We start from the raw sequence: 17,892 nt of genomic DNA on the forward strand, positions 1-17,892 counted from the left end.
GAATATGATTTTTATTATCTAAGAGAGGACAAAATTCTTCTCATTTATGAAATAATATAAATAACTGATACATGATTTGATATATGAATACTTGCTTCAAATATATTTTAATGACATAACTAATTTGGATTTCTATAAAATATATATATATATCTCTATGTACATATAAGATCCATATCTTAGTCATGTTTGTATTCCTTCAACCTGACATAATGGACATAAGTATTCTATAATGATCTAATGTATTAACACAAAGAAGATTAATCTGTAGTTAATATGATCAATGTCAATCTTTAGCAAGGCTACCCATACATAAAATAATCTAAGGGAAATTAGTTTTTTCCCCATAAACAGAATAGCTACTGCTGTCTAGCTGAGATAATTTTCTAGAGATTTTCTCTTTGGCTAAATAAACATGCCAGCAACTGCCAAATTAAAGTCATTTTAAGAAACAAAAATATATACGGTGATATAAGTTACCTTTCTTAATCCTAGAAACTTGCATGAACTGAACTGGGTGACTGATTAAATAGAGAGCTGAGAGAAAGAAGACAGTGAGACAAGGACTTGGCTTGGGCAGTTGGGTAGAAGGTACAGTAACAGAAATAAAATATAAAGTAAACCTGTTCCTGGCCAGAGGAGACAAGGCAGGAGATTATGGAAGATGAAGAACCTGTTTTGTTTAAATCATGTTGAATGTCAAGCACCTACTGCTCTACTAGTTATAAGGCACATAGACTATACATTAAGAAGAATAAGAAGTCTGGGTTGCAGATATGGATTTGTGAGTCATCAATATGCTATGTGAGGGATGAGACCATTCAAGAAGTGTGCAGAATGAAGACAGGGAAGGTTCAAGGATAGAGCATGGGCAACACCAAATTGAGGAAAAAAGAAGGAAAGAATTAGGAAAAAAAAAAACTGAAAAAGTGATGAGGAGCGTAGAGACAAAACAAATCAATGGGAAACAAAATAAATTTAAAAGGTCAATCCATTGCCATGGAAGAGTTAGAAACCAGAATAAATGGTGAAAAGAATCAAGGTAAAAATAGAACTGAAAAGTGACTTGAAATTTGGCAAGAAATAGGTTACTGGTAGCCTTCATCATAGTTGTGTCAGAGGAGTAATAGAACTGATAGTCATTTTCCTGTGCCTTAAAGCACTGAAAGCCAGTAAAAATATGGAAAGATTCATAGATATGAATCTTCAAGGAACTTGGCTTTCACAACGAGTTAGAGGAGTAGCTATAAGACAGCACTTGATCATAGGAGTCCTGCTCTGTTTTCATTGTTTTGTTTTCCTTGAAGCTGAGAGATATATATTTAAGTCCCAATAGAAAAGAGCTAGGAATTTATAAGGAAAAAAAATAAGAATAGGGAGCTTTATAAAAATGGTCAATATGTGAACTATTTTAATGGTATAATTATATAGATTTTTACAACTCAACATCATTTAAGATTTATCAATAGTGCATCCTTGTTTTTTATCGTTTCTTGGCCTTTTGGCTAAGATCAAGTGTAGTGCATCCTTGTTTTTAAGAAGTATTTATTCAAGCTTCCAATCTTTTAGATTAGAAAACTTGGAAGTGTTTTTTACACCCTCCCTATTTTTTTAATGAAGGCATAGATTTTCTCCTTAAAAAATTCAAAATTATTGCTTATATATTAGATAGTCCTGTTTGAAATAAGATTCACTAAAGCATGGGAGCATTTGTTTAGTCTACTCTCCACTTAAACTGGGGTACTCTAGTTACATAAGAGTTAACTCATCTCCCAGCATGCAATGGCACAATTAATCTACATATTCATGGTTAATCAGTTATTAACTGCCACTGAAGTCACGGGATATAGTTACAAGTTAAAGAATCAATTAATCTCAAAAATAATCACAGCAGAGGCATGTTTTCCACAGGGCTTTATTCCACCATTTGGTCCAATTTTTCTGTCTTTAATCTTTGAATTAAACCAAATGAATCTAAAAACCCAGATGGCAGACATACTAAATACCGCACTGGATGTCATCTTCCCCTCTGGGAAGTGCTAGAAATCTTAAAAATCCTATGCATAAAAAAAATCTGACTGTGTTTTCTCAAGGAAAATAACCACTCAATACTCTTGGAGGCACTAAAGCTAGTCAAGTATATTATTTCTCATTTAATGGGTAAGAATTTATGTTACTAGTATAGCTATAGGATGAATATGCATAACAATAAATAATGCTAACTAACCTGAATAAAATTAGGTTGCCTTGAAGTTACAAAAAAGAAAAACTTATTAAATAATTGTTAGGTATATCAACAATCAAGCACAAGTTACCTTAGTATAAATAAAGCATCAATGTCAAAGATTTGTAGCACTTTCTGTAGGTATCAATAAAAAAGCACCATTTGATAAATCAATGAGAAATTATGTGCAAGTACTGATGACAAGAAAAGTTTCAAATCTTTCCCTACATATTTTTTTCTGTCTAATGACTAATTTTATCTAATAGCCCATAAAAAAAAGGACAAAAAATGAGTAATTGACACCAAGTTCTCAAAATGGCACATTTATAAAAGAGTGAAGCTATCTGTAAGATTTAGACGCGTTATCTGAAATTTTGTTCTTACAGATCTACTTACACATAAATTGCATCTGCTAAAGTTTTTAACTTTTGTTAAGTTTTTTCATTTTAATTCCAGTATAGTTAACATACAGTGTTACATTAGTTTCAGTTTTACAATATAGTGATTCAACAATTCTAGACATTGCTCAATGTTCATGAGGATTAAGTGTACTATTTAATCATCTATTTCACCCATCTCCTCCTCTAGCTCCCCTCTGGTAACCACCAGTTTGCTCTCTATAGTTTAAAAGTCTGTTTTTTGGTTTGTCTCTCTCTCTTTGTCCTTTGTTAATGTGCTTTGTTTCTTAAATTCCACATATGAATGAAACCATCTTTCTTTGGCTGACTTAATTTCACTTAGCATTACACTCTGTAGCTGCATCCATGTTGTTTCAAATGGCACAATTTCATGATTTTTTAATGGCTAATATTCCATTGTGTGTATGGAATATACATTGTGTGAACATTATATAATAACATATTCTTTATTCATTCATGTATTGATGGACATGTTAGTTGCTTCCATAATTTGGCTATTGCAAACAATGCTGCAATAAACACAGAGATGTATGTATCCCTTTGAATTAGTGTTTCTGTATTTTTTGGGTAATACCCAGCAGTATAATTACTGGACTGTAAGGTAGGTCTATTTTCAAATTTTTGAGGACTCTTCATACTGTTTTCCAGAGTAGCTGCACCACTTTGCATTCCTACCAGCAGTGCACAATGGTTCTTTTTTCTCCACATCCTTGCCAACACTTGTTGTTTCTTGTGTTTTTATTTTGGCTACTCTGATGGGTGTGAGGTGATATCTCACTGTAGTTTTGATTTGCATTTCCCTGATTATGAGTGATGTTGAGCATTTTTTCATGTGTCTTTTGAACATCTGTATTTCTTCTTTGGAGAAATGTCTGCTCATGTATTCTCATTTTTAAGTGGAATATTTGTTTTTTGGGGTGTTGAGTTGTATCACTTCTTTATATATTTTAGAAACTTACCCTTTATTAAATATGTCATTTGCAAATATCTTCTTCACATTTGGCAGGTTGTCTTACAGTTTTGTTGATTGTTTCCTTCACTGTGCAGAAGCTTTTTATTTTGATGTTGTACTAACAGTTTATTTTTGCTTTTCTCTCCCTTACCTCAGGAGACATATATGTAAAAAAAAAAAAAAATGTTACTACTGTCAATGTCAGAGAAATTACTGCCTGAGCTCTCTCCTAGAATTTTTATGGCTTTAGGTCTCACATTTAGATCTTTAATCCACTTTGAGTTTATTTTTTTATGGTGTAAGAAAGTGGTCCAGCTTCTTCATTCTTTTGCATGTAGCTGTCCAGTTTTCCGAACACCATTTGTTGAAGAGAGAGTCTTTTTCCCATTACATATTCTTGCCTCCTTTGTCAAAGATTAATTGAACATATGATTGTGGGTTCATTTCTAGGCTTTCTATCCTGTTTCATTTGATCTATATGTCTATTTTTGTGCCAGTACCATACTCTTTTGATTACTACAACTTTACATAACTTGAAATCTGGAATTTTTATACCTCCAGCTTTGTTTTTCTTTTTCAAGACTGTTTTGGCTGTTCAGGGTCTTTTGTGATACCATACAAATTTTAGGATTATTTGTTCTAGTTCTATGAAAAATGCTGTTGCTATATTGATAAAGATTGCATTAAATCTGTAGATTGCTTTGAGTAGGACATTTTAACAATATTTGTTCTTCTAAGCCATGAGCATGGGACACCTTTCATTTGTGTCATTTTGAATTTTTTTTCATCATTGGTATATAGTTTTCAGAGTATACATCTTTCATTTCCTTGGTTACATTTATTCCCAGCTATTTTATTACTTTTGGTGTAATTATAAACATTTTTGCTTCTTAATATCTCTTGCTGTTGATTCATTATAAGCGTATAAAATATTCAATGGATTTCTATACACTAATTTTTTATCCTGTGACCTTACTGAGTTCATTTATCAATTCTGTTTTATTTATTTATTTATCTATTTATTTATCTATTTATTTATCTATTTATTTATCTATTTATTTATTTATTTATTTATTTTATTTATTTTTTTGTGGACCCTTTAGGGTTTTGTATAGAGAGTAACATGCCATCTGCAAATAGTGGAAGTTTTACTTATTCCTTGAAATTTGGATGTCTTTTATTACTTTTTCTTATCTAAATGCTGTGGCTAGGATTTCCAGTACTAGAGTGAATAAAACTGGTGAGACTGGGGGGTACCTGGGTGGCTCAGTCAGTTAAGTGTCTGACTCATGACTGTTTATTTCAGCTCAGGTAATGATCTCACAGTTCGTGAGTTTGAGCTGTTTTGGGTTCTGCACTGACAGTGTGGAGCCTGCTTAGGATTCTCTCTATCTCTGGCTCTCCTCTTCTCCATATCTTTCTTTTAAAATAAATGAATAAACATTAAAAAAAAAAACTAGTGAGATTGGACTACTTTGTTTTGTTTGTGATCTTAAGAGAAAGTACTAAGTTTTTCACCATTGGGTACAATGTTAGCTGTAGGTTTTTCATATATGGCCTTTATTATGTTGAAGTATGTTCCCTCTAAACCAACTTTGTTGAGGGTTTTTATCATTAATGGATGTTGTACCTTGTCAAAAATTTTTTGGCATTTATTGATATGATCATAAGTTTCTTTTTAAAAAAGTTTTTTTAATGTTTACTTTTTGAGAGAGAGAGACAGAGTGTGAGTGGGGGAGGGTCAGAGAGAGAGGGAGACACAGAATCCGAGACAGGCTCCAGGCTCTGAGCTGTCAGCACAGAGCCCAAGGCGGGTCACAAACTCATGGACTGTGAGATCATGACCTGAGCCGAAGTTGGACACTCAACTGACTGAGCCACCCAGGTGCCCCATTCCTTTTTATTTCTTCAGTTTTCTTTTCATTTCTTTTTAAAAATACATTAATGTTTAAAAAAATTTTAACCTTATTTATTTTGAGAGATACAGAGATGGTGTGAGTAGGATTGGGGCACAGAGAGAGAGAAAGAGGGAGATAATCCCAAGCAGAGAGAGAATCTGTCCGCACAGAGCCCAATGTGGAGCTCGAACTCACAAAACCAGGAGATTATGACCAGATCTGAAATCAAGACTCAGACATTTAACTGACTTAACTCCCCCCTTTTATTCCTGATTTCATTTAATTTGAGTCCTTTCCAAACCTCCCCCCCACCCCAGATCTGGCTAAATGTTATTGATTTTGTTGATATTTTCAAAGAACCAGCTCCTGGTTTCACTGATCTGTTTTACTTTTTAAGTAAAACTGTTTTATTTGTTTTGTTTTGTTTTTAGTTTCTTATCATTTTTTTCTGCTCCAATATTTATTAATGGCTTCCTTCTACTGGATTTGTGTTTTGATTGTTCTTTCTCTAGCTCTGTTAGGTATAAGTTTAGGTTGTTTATTTGAGATTTTTCTTGCTTCTTGGAGTAGGCTTGCATTGCTATAAATTTATATTTTCTGGAAGAAAATTCTAAGAGAAATTTATAGCATGCATACCAAAGATTTTGGATTATTGTATTTTTACTTTCACTTATTTCCATGTATTTTTTGTTTCTTTTTAGATTTCTTGGTTGACCCATTCACTGTGTAGTAGCATATTATTTAGCCTCTGTATTTGTGCTCCTTCCAGATTTTCAAGTTAATTTCTAGCTCCATAGTATTGTGGTCACAACAGATGCATGGAGTGACTTTGATCTTTTTGAATGTGTTAAGCCTTGTTTTGTGGCCTAATATGTGATCTATTCAGGACAATGTTCACTGTTTACCTGAAAAGAATGTGTATTCTTCTGTTTTAGGATGGAATGTTCTACATGTAACTGTTAAAAGTCATCCGGTCCAATGTGTCATTCAAGGACACTGTTTCCTTTCTGATTTTCTACTGGACATCTATACAATGATGTAAGTGGGGTATTAAAGTCCTTTACAATTGTATTATGGATCACTTTCTTTATGTTTGTTATTAACTGTTTTAAATGTTTGGGTGCCTTCATATTGGGTGTAAAAACGTTTATAATTGTTATATCTTCTTGCTTGCTTGCTCCCCTAATGATTATATTGTGTCCTTCTTTATCTCTTGTAACAATCTTTCTTTCAAAGTCAATTTTGTGCCATATAAATATTACTACCCTGGCTTTCTTTTCACATCCATTTCCATGATAAATGCTTTACCATCCTTTCAATTTCAATGTGAATGTGTCTTTTGGTCTGAAATGAGTCTCTTGAAGGTAGTAGATACATGGGTCTTGCTTTTTTATCCATTTTGTCACCCTATGTCTTTTGATTGGAGTGTTTAGTCCATTTACATTCAAAGTAATTACTGATAGGTATTTATTGCTATTCTATTACTTGCTTTATGATTCTTTTTGGTTTTTCTCTATTTCTTTTGATATGTTCTCTTAAAAATAGTTGGCTTTCTTTAGCGATACACTTGGATTCCTTTACTGTTTGCATATCTATTACAACGTTTGTGATTACTATTCGGTTTGCATGTAACATCTTATGTATACAACAGTCTATATGAAGTTGATGGTCACTTAAGTTTGAACTCATTCATTACTCCTCTCTCCCCTACATTTTAGGTATACGGTGTCATACTTTATATCCTTTTATGTTGTGAGTCTCTTGACTGATTTTTACAGATATACTTATTTTTACTGCTTTTCTGCTTCTTACTTTTCCTACTCTTGCTTATGGTCTTTTCTTTCCACTCAAAGAGTCCTCTTTAACATTTTTTGCAGGGCTGGTTTGGTGGTCATGGATTCCTTTCACTTTTATCTGCAGAATTCCTTATCCTTCTATTCTGAATGACAGCCTTGCTGGATAGAATATTCTTGGTTGCAGATTTTTTCCTTTCAGCACTTTGAATGTATCATGCCACTCCCTCTAGCCTGAAAAGTTTCTGCTGAAAAATTAGCTGATAGCTTTACAGGGTTTCCCTTGTATGTAATGCTTTTATTTTCTCTACCTTTAAAATTCTCTCTTTATCATTACTTTTTGCTGTCTTAATTACTATCTGTCATAATATGGACCTAATTGAATTAATTTTATTGGGGGATCTCTGTGCCTGGATGCGGATTTGTTTCCTTCTCCAGATTAAGGAAGTTTTCAGTTATTATTTCTTCAAATAAATTTTCTTCCCCCCTTTCTTCCTCTTCTTCTTCTGAGATCCCCATAATGTGAATGTTATTACATTTTATGGTGGCATTGAGTTCCCTAAATCTGTTCTCATTTTGCCATTTTTTTTTCTCTCACCTGCTCAGCTTGATTATCTTCCATTACTCTGTCCTTTAGGTCCCTGATTTATTCTTCTGCTTCCTCTACTCTACTATTTATTCCAACAAGTGTATTTTAAATTTCATTTATTGTGCTCTTTATCTCTGATTGGTTCTTTTTTAAATCTCATTGAAAGGTCTCACTGATGTCCTCCACTCTTTTCTCAAATCTAATGGCATATTTATGATCATTACTCTGAATTCTTTATCAGGCATATTATTTATCTCCATTTCACTTAGGTCTCTTACGTGATTTTGTCCCGTTCTTACATTTGAGACATATTCCTTTGTCTCCTCGTTTTGTCTAACTCTCTGTGTCTGTTTCTGTATGTTAGGAAAGACAGCTACATCTCCTGCATTAGAAAATAATGGCTTTATGAAGAAGAAGTCCTGTATTACCCTGCATTGCAGTGTCCCCTATTCACCAGAATCTGGCACTTCAGGGGTGTCTCCTATGTGTGATGTGTGTGCCCTGCTGTTGTGGGTAAGTTGCTTTTTCCTTTAGTCCAGTCACCCGCAGTGGATTTTTTGTTTGTTTGTTTGCCTGTTGTGGGTAGTGTTTGGTTCCTGTGGTGTTAGTGGGCCAGTCTGAGGATGTCTAGGGCTGGATTTTAGTCAGACCAGGTGTTTTCCAGAGAATCAGTACCACAGTACCAGCAAACTTTTGGGAGTTTTCCCTGTGTTGTCCACTGATGAGCTTTCATTGGTAGATAGGTCCTCATCTTCTATTATTAAAAAAAAAATGTAACCACATGCTTTATAGCTTGATGATATTATATCTGATGATCTTACATATCATCCTGCAGAAACAGTTTTTGAACTTTCAGATGTTCTAAAAATTATTTAAGGATTTTCTTTTTATTTCCGCCTTGCCCATTTTCTAAGAGACACATGAAAAATGAGAAAAATAGAGAATCTGAAGTTTTAAAATTTTATACACACACACAATGGTAATTTATGTGTTTACAATATATACATTTATATACTCATTATAAATAATGTATTATAAGCATGTTATATAAGCTGTGGCTAGGATTTCCAGTACTAGAGTGAATAAAACTGGTGAGACTGGGGGGTACCTGGGTGGCTCAGTCGGCTAAGTGTCTGACTCATGACTGTTTATTTCAGCTCAGGTAATGATCTCACAGTTCGTGAGTTTGAGCTGTTTTGGGTTCTGCAGTGACAGTGTGGAGCCTGCTTAGGATTCTCTCTATCTCTGGCTCTCCTCTTCTCCATATCTTTCTTTTAAAATAAATGAATAAACATTAAAAAAAAAAACTAGTGAGATTGGACTACTTTGTTTTGTTTGTGATCTTAAGAGAAAGTACTAAGTTTTTCACCATTGGGTACAATGTTAGCTGCTTTTAGCTGCCATCACCTAACAGTATGGACTTAGCTTTTTGAAAATTGGGGAAAATTAGCAATACTCTCAAATGTAGCCCCTGACCAGTCACCACTGGCATGCTCCACTTGTGAGAATCCACCATTATTTCTGAAGCTGATACCTATTTGAAAAGTAACTGCATGAAACCAATTCTAATTAAAGTTGAATAAGAATCAATTTAACTTACTGGTTACAAAGAGAACTGGGTAATCACCCAGATCTCTGTTTTTGCCTTTACTATTATTATAATTTGAGGCGAGTTACTTAACCTCTGTCTGCACCTAAATCTTCTCTTTATATGTGCTCTGCTGTGGGAAGCACCTTTTAGCCAGAGCTTGTGAAAGGCAGGGAAGACTTTTTGGCTGAAAAGAAGAGGACTAGAGGTTGTCAGGGAGCAGAAAATCCATAGCAGTGGGAATTTCTTCCCACAAGAGACAAAATAGTAGAAACCAAAAGGTGGCAAGATTAGCAGAACTGAGGGATTTATAAACTACAGGCAGTGCTGTGATTAAGTCATACATCTCTGGGACCTCAGATTAGAGGTGCTAAAACATTTTTTAACCACACACGTACACATTTCAGGGAGTTATTAAAAAATACTTTGTAAGATGCATCCTAGAATAAGATTTAGATTTCCTGCTTAATTGAGTGGCACAGATGGACAAAATGGGAGTTACTCTAAATGCAAGTATTTTATTTATATTTAAAATCCAGTAAAACCTTATAATGGTAGACCAGTTTTAAAACAATGGGTGGCTTCTCCCTTCGTAATGTCCCAAGGGAATAACTTAATTGCATTTCCAGCATGGTTGTATCTATTTTTCATGCATATTTCAATTATACAAAATGTACAACTCCAGTGCATTTAGCCATGTGTGTTGTTTACAGAAAAGTATCTCTACTGTTTCTCTATTGTCAGCTGACCATTCTTAATATATTAGACATCTGTAAAATCTGTGCATCTGTAACTTGCCTGGATGCTATGGGATCAGCTCTTCCTTCAACTGACAATTGCCTTCCTTTTTTGCCGTCAGTTTGCTTTTCCTTTCATGGGATTTCTAAGAAAACTGTTTTTTTTTTTTTTTTTATAAACAGTTTAATAGCAACCCCTTGCCACTTAAACAAGAGAGATACAGTAATCTACATCAAAATAATGGACATTTCAACAAAAATATTATAAATATCAGAGATGTAACCACATTGGAGGTGATTTCACAATGTCAATCAGTGTCCTGCCTCATGCCATCCCCCTCTTTTATCTGCTGTACAGTTGTCTATGGATCCACTATTGGAATTTCCCAAAACATACAAGAAAATTAAGTCAGGAACTTATGTTCTCCTGTTAGAAATGATAAAAGAATCTAAGTTTTGTGATCATGAGGACTCAAATAATTGATGTGGTCAGATTTATTGTTTCTGCAGAACCAGAGGGTATCAATCAAAATGACTGATGGCCACTTATTTATGAATTAGTAAGAATGGGGTGGGATCTCTCCACACTAGATTATAAATAATTCCTAGCAAAGAGACAATAACAAAGTCAGCTATTGGTAGGACTTCACTAAAATTAATTGTTTTTTTATAATTTTCTGGGAAAAAACTGAAAATTAAAATTTTCACTTTCAACATTGAGTGACATCATCAGATATAGAAGGGAAGGCCTCAAGTTACCAAAAATAGAGGGTTTTATTTTTCATTTGTTTATCTAAGGAAAACAATCACATTTCTTTTCTTCCCTTTTTAAGACTATTTCATAATATTTCTTTGGAGTAGAAATCAGGGCCACGATTCTGCTTACAAAGGTAAAGGGACAAAGGAAAGAGCCTGAGAATGACACTGTTAAGCTTATCTGTGCACCCATGTTGTGGGGGAAATTCCAGGTATGTAAAGAAAGTCTTGTAGTCCACCCATTATTTTCATTAGAGAAAAATCCCATCACAAAAGCTTAACATCTTGCCTATAATTAAGTTTCCATTTAATATTTAATAACTTCTCTACTCTGTATAATTTTTCATCCTTTCCTTATCATAATTTGGGTAAAATGCTGACAAATTAATACACAAGTTTTTAGAGTCGTTTAAGTTTAGTATTCCACTCAACTAGTATAAGCTCTGTTTTTCTTTTGCTTGACCTCTTGTCCCAAAACTACATGCTGACTTCTCACTTGGTAGCTGATAAGAAATTATTATTTAAAATTATGACATAAAAAAGGGTTTTATGTTATATAGTTCAGAATATACTGCAACTAAGTAGCACGTACTCAGTTCTAGAAAAGAATGTAAGTTTAATAAATGTGTGTGCTAAATTTTATATTCTGATATTAAGCTATCAACCAAGTTCAATTTTAAGAAACTGCCTCAAACTCAAATTAATTCACCTTAAATTATATTTATACATTAAATTCAAGCAGCTGGAATTTCATAGCAAAGTAATAAAATGCTAATAAAGCTAATGGAAGAAATTCTGCCTTCAAGACACTAATTCAATGAAAGTTATATGTACCTAAGAACAGTATCCCTTTGACTGAGAACTGATTCCCCTAAAATATTTCGGGTTCTTAAACCTTAGCAACATTAGGACCTGACTGATGTTTATGGATATAAGTAAAATAAGATGAGACTTAACACGAGTCTTTTACTGTCTTATTAGTTAGAAAATTAATAAGTCTGATTTTTGGCACCTTCAAAAACATGAAAGGAGCATTAATTAATTAGCTAATTAATTAATTTTATGTATTTATGTAGTCAGCCTGTTTTGGGTATTAAAATTCTTCTTCCAAATGGGCATAGTTGGGTGACAGGAAACAACTTAAAATCTGGTTTGCTTTATTTACATATTTCAAAATAGCCATGCTACGTATATTGAAACTCAGCCTACAAGTTCAACAATATGACCAAGAATAACTCACAACTTAAATTTAATAACTAGTTTCCTTTCAGAATATTTTCTTCCATTCTTTGCTCCTAAAACACGTACAGATATTTATATAGTTACAATCAAAGTGCATCTAGAATTTTTAAAATTTATTCTATTACTTTCATTTGCCTATAAATGTTCATAGAAAGATTCATACTCATTGGTAGCCAACAGTTTTTACTAAGGAGTTCCAAAGGTTACTAACATTGAAATAAACTATTACTTCAATACATGAACACAAAGTTTATTACTAAGATGTGAACCTATGGATCAAATTAGGAAAAAAAGTAAACATAATATTATTTTAAGAACTAATATACCTTATATTTACTACTAAAACATGAGTCTTTCTACTTGATAGGATGAAATGGCAAAAATTATAATAGTCAAGATTTTCTATAGCTTACTGAATCTGAACATTTCTATAACTTTGAATCTCAACCTAAGTGGATTCTTTCTTGATTGAATTACTTTTAAATGAAGTATTGATATGAAATATTAATAATTATAAATTAAATATATTAAATAATAAAGACATCCAGACATTAAAATAAATAAATTATGTATATTGTTACAGAACTACCCTCCCCTCTTCTCCACATTCACAGCATTCCTGTCAGGTCAAAGCAATACAGTGTATTATTAAATAAATATCAAATGTTAGATAAATATAATAATAATTCAATTATCCTAAGTTGATCTTTCTATACTGTCAACCACCAGAACAAACCCTAATGTACATACATAAAGGCAAAGGGTGTTCGACCAAACAGAAAGAAATGCATACCCTTCACTCATAGGGTGCAGCAACTTTACTTTGTCCTTGAACTCAACTCCAAGGTCTTAGATACAATAATAACTGCTTCCTGGTTTATTGCTAAATCCTCAGTTAACCAAAAGTAAATTGGAGGAGGAAAAATTACAGCAACAGCAGTAAGAAATGGTATTTAAAAAGACTGACAGTGAGGAAAGAAATCATTAACCATAACAAATAATACTAAATTATTTGCTATCATTTATCAGAACCTGCCATGTGCCAGGCACGGTAGAGGCATTTGATATTTCGCCCAACTTTTACAAGAGTGCTTCAAGGGAGGCACAATCATTGCCAGTTTACAGGTGGGAAACTACTCACAGTTTCTCAGAGATGTTGAATGGTTTGAAAAAGATGGCAGAACAATGATTCAAGAACAAGTCTACTGAACTTCAAAGCTCTTTCTGTGAGAATGAAAAACTGGAGCACTCTGGATACTTTGTTTAGAGGGGAAAATCCTACATACTTTTACTTCATTAGGACCTCAACGCATTATGAATTTGCATAATACATTTAGATACAGTTATCACGTTGTTTAAGATGGCAAATGGATAAAACATTCTATAAAGTTTCTTATAAAAATTTCTGACAAGTGTATATAAGATCCATATTTCTATAGATTAATTTCATAATAATTTTTGTTCTGTTGATTTTTATTCTTCTAGATGAAAGGAGAATGAAAGGATGTGAGTTTTAAACTGTAACGACCATAAAAATGTTTTGCTTTCAGACTATTCATGTATATTTAAATTGAAATATCAAAAGATGTGATATTTGACACATAACATATTGGTTTAACATATATAGTTTAATTTAAATCTTCATATAGAAATCGAAAGTCATATACTTTTCATAACCCACTGGCTCAAAACCCTTGCATAGTTAATTAAAACAATTTCTTAAAAATCATAACTTATTAGGGAATTTCTCATTATAAAAAATATGGTTTTCATAACCTTAAGCTCATAATCTCTTAAGAGATCGTGAAAAAAATACTAGAGGTTTAAATATGAAATGTGCAAAAAAGAACTATAAGAGTTCCTTACTTTCTTTTTTCTTTATTTCAATAATACTATGGCCCAAAGCATAATGGATATGTCATAAGTCCTTTTAATTTCATACACTAGAAAAAAATGAAAATAATAAAGTATATCAAATAACATTAAATTCTTTCTATTGAAACTGAGGATATCCTTGGGTTTAAATGGAAAAAAATTAAGTAGTTATCTTATGTTCTTGGTCTAAGGCAAACGTTGGTTTACATGAAAAGTTATTACCACCTTTCTAGGATTCTCTTCCAGTGTTCATTACTGGTAAATGATACAGAGTAAAATAGGTGATCTCCTATTGTTCAAAGGGATATTATTTCTTCAGTGACAATATTTATTTCAGATAGGTGCTCTAATTATATCAGAATCCATTTTCCTTCAGAAATTTCATGGCAACTTATAATAATACATGAATACATTTTTAAAACCTGCTTTACTAATTTTCTGTTTGTGAATTGTTTAGGAAGAAGAATTAACATAAATGCTTAGCACATCATCATAAGTAATTTTATCATAACCAGTTCTTCTCCATGGCAATAGTGTCACAGAGAAGATTCCCCTTGGAATGCATCTCAGAAATACATTGCTTGCTTAAGAAACACACATTGAAGGGAGTGGGTGTTACAGACTTTGTAATCCAAAAACAGCCCACAACATCTCCATTTTGATTGAAAAAAGATTTTAAAATATATTAAATAGTGTTAAAGTTCATTACAAAACCACTATGTCATTTTAAAGTAACTAACAGGGTAGTATTATTTGCTGCTTTAACATAGGAAATGTACATTTGGCAACCCATCAAATTTCCAGGCCTTCTTTAGAGCTATTATTTCCTTTCATAAATAAAGACCATTCAAAAGCATTTCTACTTGGTCAAAAGCCAACCAGACTGACATCAAACTTTTTTCACTATTCGTAGTGAAAGTCTTGGACTATGCCAGTAAAGCTTTGATTATATTGTCTTCTGTTTCTAACTTTGGAATCTTAAAGAATATCTTTTCTCTATTCTCAAAGAAATTTTACAAAATGCATTGTTCAGTTGATTCATTTCTTCTATAAAAGTGTTTCATGCCTGCCATCTGTATACCCAGTGTTGAGCTACGTACAGAAATATAAAACAACTAAGAAAATTTGTCTTGGGAGACTTCACAATCCAATGAAGCAGAATATATTAAAAATAAACATTTTCATGTGGCAAGTGCTATGGGAACTATCAAGAACAGCTATATTATAGATATGTAATTACACAACCTATCCAAATTTATTCAGGGACCTAGGTGAAAATAGCAACAAATCCTGCCTGAAGAAGGAACACGAAGTAAAAGCTTGAGCTGAGGTTGGGAAAGTGAATAGAGGCTAACATGTTCCAGGCATAGTACACAGCAAGCACTTGGAGGTATAAAAGAATGTAGTACATTCAGGAAACTGCAAGATGTTCAAAGTTGTTAAAGTAACACATATGAGTACTGTTCTTATAAGCAATGAAGATCCAACAAGGCCTTTGGTAAATGATGAATACAAGTCAAGTCTATATATTATAATGTTAATTTGCTTTATCAACAATTTTAATTGAGCATCTACTGTGCCTGGTCTTTTGTTAGACCATGGAGAAATAACTACGACCCAGCACAATGACTGTTCTCATGAGGAAGATAAATCTTAAACAACAACAAAAAAATAAGTAAGTAATAACTTCAGGTGTACAATGTTATGTGGGGTAGCCAAATCAAGACAAGTCATAAGGTTTTAATATCTAATTTAAAACATCAATATTTTCATTTATGTTTTATTTTATGGGTTACCATCAATTGAAATTTTTACTATTTTTCCTCTACTTACCTCTGCAGTATAGTTTAATAATAACTGAGCCCAACTATTCCCATTTTGTTTTCATAATATTTTGGGTTTTTTTTAACCTGTTTATTATGCCAATAAACTATTGTCTATTTGGGAAGAGTGGACCTCCATACTATTCAGACACCTAAACCATATTCATAACACATATCTACATTAATTCAAGTCTCATTTACACATCATTAAAGGTTTGCGGTTTTCTTAATAAAATTACATGTGTTTTTTTTTTTAATTTTATGTTCTAACAGGCTGCTGCTGATATATAACATCTCTAATTTAAAAAACAAAGTACAGCACTGTAGGTTCTATGGGAACATAAAGGCAGGTGAAGGATTTTAAACTAAGAGTTACGAAAAAAAGTTTAGTTGTCCTCAAAATATTTTAAACATTTATTTCAATAAAAACAAACTAGTCATATCTCTTTATGAATGTGATTATCTACTCTTCATTCCTGAAATTAACTTCACTTGGCTTTTTACTAAATCATAAACATATTAAGATAATCCTGACTTGTTTTTTTTTTTAATTTTTTATTGTTTATTTATTTTTGAGAGAGAGAGAGACAGAGTGAGAGCGGAGGAGGGGCAGAGAGAGAGGGAGACACAGAATCCGAAGCAGGCTCTGGGCTCCGAGCTGTCAGCACAGAGCCGGACGCAGGGCTTGAACTCACAAAATGAGAGATCATGATCAGAGCCAAAGTTGGATGCTTACTTAACCAGCTAAGCCACCCAGGCACCCCTGACTTGTGGTTTTCCTAAACAGTAGTTTACTACTTCTCATTTCAGATTTATACATAAAAATCCATTTTAGTTGAGACTCAATTTAAATTTTTTATTTTCAATTAGTTAATTTTCTTTTTATTTAATAAGTGAGTATCACTTCCCTTGGCTTCTTCCCTTTGTGTGGTAATTAGAAGGACTAAGATCCAGACCCATTTTTTTCTCTATTAAGTAATTGTATGACATTGTAAAAACCACCTAGCCTGTCTTTATTCTAATTTCATTATATTTATATTAATATATTACAACCGATTTTTTAGTTCCCTTATATAAACATCTAATTGTCTGTTTATACATTTTTGGTGAACTGATCAATTAGTCACTTTTTCATTCAACATTCATTCAAAACACTAATTTAACACCTTAATCTATGCCAGGAATTATACCAAGTATATGTCATGGGGTGAGAGGCACTCCGCATATTTTGATTCTTCTGTTTATTTGTGACATCAAGATAGCTCTTATCTCTTTAAATAGAGCTCTCAAAAGATAGATTATTTTCTTATTATTTTTTTGATTGATGCAGTTTTCATCATACAGCTTATTTGAATTTTCAAGTTATTTTGATACTGTAACTAGTATGAACTGAAGTGTGTTCCCCAAAATTCATATGATGAAACCCTAATCTCCAATGTGACTGTATTTGGAGTTAGAGCCTTTAAAGAAGTGATTAAGATTAACTGAGGTCCTAAGAGTGGGGCCCTAATCCAATAGGACTAATGTTCTTACAAGCAGAGGAAGAGAAAATCTGAGTGCACACACAGAGGAAAGTCCATGTGAGGACAGAGCGAAAAAGCAGGCCATCTTCAGGCCAGGAAGAGAGGCCTCACCAGCAACCAACCTTGCCAGCACCTTGAATCTTAGAATTCCAGCCTCCAGAACTGTGAGATAATAAGATTATGTTGTATAAGTCACCTAGTCTGTGGTATTCTGTTATGACAACTCAGGGAGACTAAGATAGTAACAGGAGATATACACTTTAATGTAAAATTAAGAGAATGATTTTAATCAGAGTAGGTTTTTCCAATTAGTTGAAAATGACACCAATACATTACAAGAGCTATAACTTACACAGGTTATATACTCCTCTTTTCCTACTGAAATTCACAAAAAGTCTGCACTTCTCAAACAAATGAGACTGCTTTTTTTGGACATTTTAATGAGCTCTTTTAATTTCATTTGATATTTAAAT

At 32.8% G+C, this 17,892-nt stretch overlaps 1 protein-coding gene and 1 pseudogene across 1 annotated transcript in view; one reads left to right on the forward strand and one right to left on the reverse strand.

The window, feature by feature from the left end:
- Positions 1–17,892, reverse strand: part of MDGA2 (MAM domain containing glycosylphosphatidylinositol anchor 2) — a 488,781-nt gene that overhangs the window by 327,653 nt on the left and 143,236 nt on the right. The gene's annotated exons all lie outside the window — the stretch shown is intronic.
- LOC115517555 lies at positions 1,486–1,630 on the forward strand (annotated as a pseudogene).

The sequence above is a fragment of the Lynx canadensis genome, chromosome B3, assembly GCF_007474595.2.
Source record: "Lynx canadensis isolate LIC74 chromosome B3, mLynCan4.pri.v2, whole genome shotgun sequence".
Lineage (NCBI taxonomy): Eukaryota > Metazoa > Chordata > Mammalia > Carnivora > Felidae > Lynx > Lynx canadensis.